Below are 3,085 nucleotides of genomic sequence, written 5' to 3'. Positions count from 1 at the left end.
ACTTGCCTTCAAGCTGCATCCTTGAGCCCTTGATTTGGTTTTCATCCAGCAGCAGCACAGCCAGTCTTCAACGATGACCAGTGGGTAGAGAAGATCTAGATAAGCCTCCGTTGGCATATGTGGCTCAGCCTGCTTATCACCCCTGACTCCCCACCCAGTCACTACTGTCTAGCCAGCAACACATGACCAACCATTTCCCTTACTTAAGGCCGGGGAAAGGATGGAAATGTATCCAGGGCAGGCAGCCCTACGGTCAGCTCTGATCTCTCACTTCTCCTGTCCCAACCTGCTCTTCATCTCTGCGTCCCAGCTTTGACCAGGGTTTGGTTGCACGGCTCTGAGGTTACTGCCCCTGCAGCCTGTTAACCACCATCCCTATCTGGACCCCAGGCCTGACTGCCATGTCTTGGTGCCTGACTCCTGGGCCCATTGTCCTGTGCTTTGTATCCCTGCTTTGTTCCCCCTTAGATCTACATCCAGTGTGAACGGTCCCACAGGAGCCCAATGTCCTGTTACTGCTCCTGCACTCAGAGCTCACTGTGTGCCAGCCTGCTGGGCAGGGTTAGATGGAGAAGGGGCTGGATGCTGCCTCATCGGTGGTGTAGTGGTCAGAGCCCTGTGGTAGGAGGGAAGACAGAGATGTGCTCCAACCCCGTCTGAGTGCGGGGTGCCCAGAACCCAGCTGTCTAGGAAGGTGCCCCAGGGCTCAGCTCCTGGGCCCAACACAGAGGAGTACCTTCCTCCTGTGATCCCAGCACCTGCTAATCATGACTTTCATGGCTTAGACATGAGTGTGTCCAGAAACGGTGACCACGCACTGCCACGTATGTGAGCAGCCTCCTGTGTGCGCACAGTCCATGTGTGCGAGCTTGTGAGCTGTCCTCTCAGGGGAAGTAGACCTGCTGCCTACAGATACGTGCCCAAGACACCGACACCACTTCTGCTGTTGCAAGGGGACACAGACCCACGGTCTCCTGTGGAGAGTTGCACTAGGCCATACTGTTCTTCGTGGAAGGGTTCCCTTTCCATTGGTTGGCACTGGGAGCACAGCAGAGCACAGACATCCCACAAGGAGCTGCACAGCACCTCCACAAGCCCCTCGGCCAGAAACAGGATCACAGCCCTGTTGGGCCCTGGGATGAGTGGAGCCGGCGTGCCCTCCTCCAGGGTTCACCTTCCCCAGCTTTGCCCTTCCTATCCCTTTCCAAGGGGGTCAGGACAACATCCTCCTGGGAGGGGGATCCTGGGGTGAATATACAGACACCAGCATGTGTGGGGACAGAGCCAAAAGGCAACAGGACACAAAGCACTCTCGATGGGGGGGACAGAGCCAAATGGCAACAGGACACAAAGCACTCTCAGGACTCCTGGTTCATGGCCTGGGAGAGTCACCTGCAAGGTTCAGTGTCATGGAAACATCCGGGGAGCAGCTTTACTATTCCAGGCTCAAAACCAGCCACTTTACAACATCAGCTTTATGTGCCCATCAACAGACACCAGTCCTGCCCAGAGGAACACAAAACACCTGCGCTGCTCAGTGCTGCCAGTTTGTGTGAGGGCTCATTTGCACGGATACTGGAGAGTGCTCTTGCAGCCGGGCTGAGTGCTTATAACTGATCTTCTCTGCGGGGCCTGCGGAGCTGAGCAGCATTTCCCGCTGAGGCCTGACAAGATGATCTGCCCGGCACAGCTCCTCTGGGTCCTGCTGCTGTGGGCTCCCGGTGAGAGATCTCTGCAAAGGGAGCAGGCTTTGTTGGCAGCACCTTGCCCAAATAATACTGCTCTGCTTGCACTGCCTTTTACATGAATCCTGGCAGGAAGCATGCATCTCAGTATCAAACATGCCGGGACTCTAATAACTGGCCAATATTGAACACTTTCTCTTTCTTTCTCTAGCCTCCCTGGGTGAAGTTGTTCTGACTCAGACTCCAGAAACCCTGGCCGTGTCCCCTGGAGACACAGTCACCACCAAGTCAAGGCTGGTACCAGCATTAGCACCTCCATAATCTGGTACCTCCACTAACCAGGAAAAGCCCCAAAGCTCCTGATCTACGATTCTACGTACCGTGCCTCTGGGATCCCCGACCAGTTCAGCGGGAGTGGGTCAGGGATTGATTTCACTCTCACCATCAGCAGGGTTGAAGTCAAGGATGCTGGAGATTATTACTGTCAGCAGCGTCAGAGCAACCCGATCACAGTGCTACAGACCCGCACAAAAACCTCCTGGTTATGCAGCCTGGTCCCTGTGCTCAGTGTTGGTTGCAGCTGTGACCAGGGCGGGGGGAGTTCATGAAAACAAAGAGCAGGAAGTTATGCAAACTCCACCTGAGCTTTTACCCAGGAGCAAGCACCTCCTCGCCCCGGCACACAAAGAGACTGATGTGCTCGGCTTCGTGGGATTGCAGCTGCGCCAGGCAGGGAGGAGCCATGCACTGCAATGGTGCCCAGAGACCGTTGCACCCACTGGAAGTGGAAGGGGAGGTGGAAGAGTATTTTTGGCAGCCAGCTAGTGGATTCCTAAAACATTGATGCCCCTTCCAGCACCACAGTCACTTTTCTGGGCAAACGCCTGTCCAAATGCTCAGTGGCCCAGCCCTGCTGGATCCATGACAGCAAGTGACACGGTTCATCTGCACATCTCCCATGAGCACAGGTGATCAGTTCAGTGCCACTGATCCCCAGCTACTGGCTTGTGACACCTGATGTGTGCAACCCCTGCAGCTTCAGGGCTGCAGTGGAAACCTCCCCTAAACATTCAGGGTTCAGGAGAAGCCTTCACTACAGCCCTGAATATGAAGTGGTCGCAGTCACCAAGCAACGCTGTGACTTTTGAAACCAGTCCGCTAACCCAAAAGTCAGGAACCACGGCCTCCATGCCTGGAAGCTCCCAAATCACACAAATGAGCAACTATATAGACAATCCTCCTTCTTGCTGGTAGACCAACAAATCAATCCACACTGAAAGTCAGTGCTGTTAAAATGCATCTATTATCCATGCCAGGCTTTTAGAGAGATCCAGCAATGACGGGGTTGCTGTTGTGATCAGGTAAAGGAGAAGGCAGAACAACTGCATAGTCAAGTATTT

The sequence above is a fragment of the Alligator sinensis genome, unplaced genomic scaffold, assembly GCF_000455745.1.
Source record: "Alligator sinensis unplaced genomic scaffold, ASM45574v1 scaffold1239_1, whole genome shotgun sequence".
Taxonomy (NCBI): domain Eukaryota; kingdom Metazoa; phylum Chordata; order Crocodylia; family Alligatoridae; genus Alligator; species Alligator sinensis.
Note: the sequence above shows the minus strand (reverse complement) of the source record.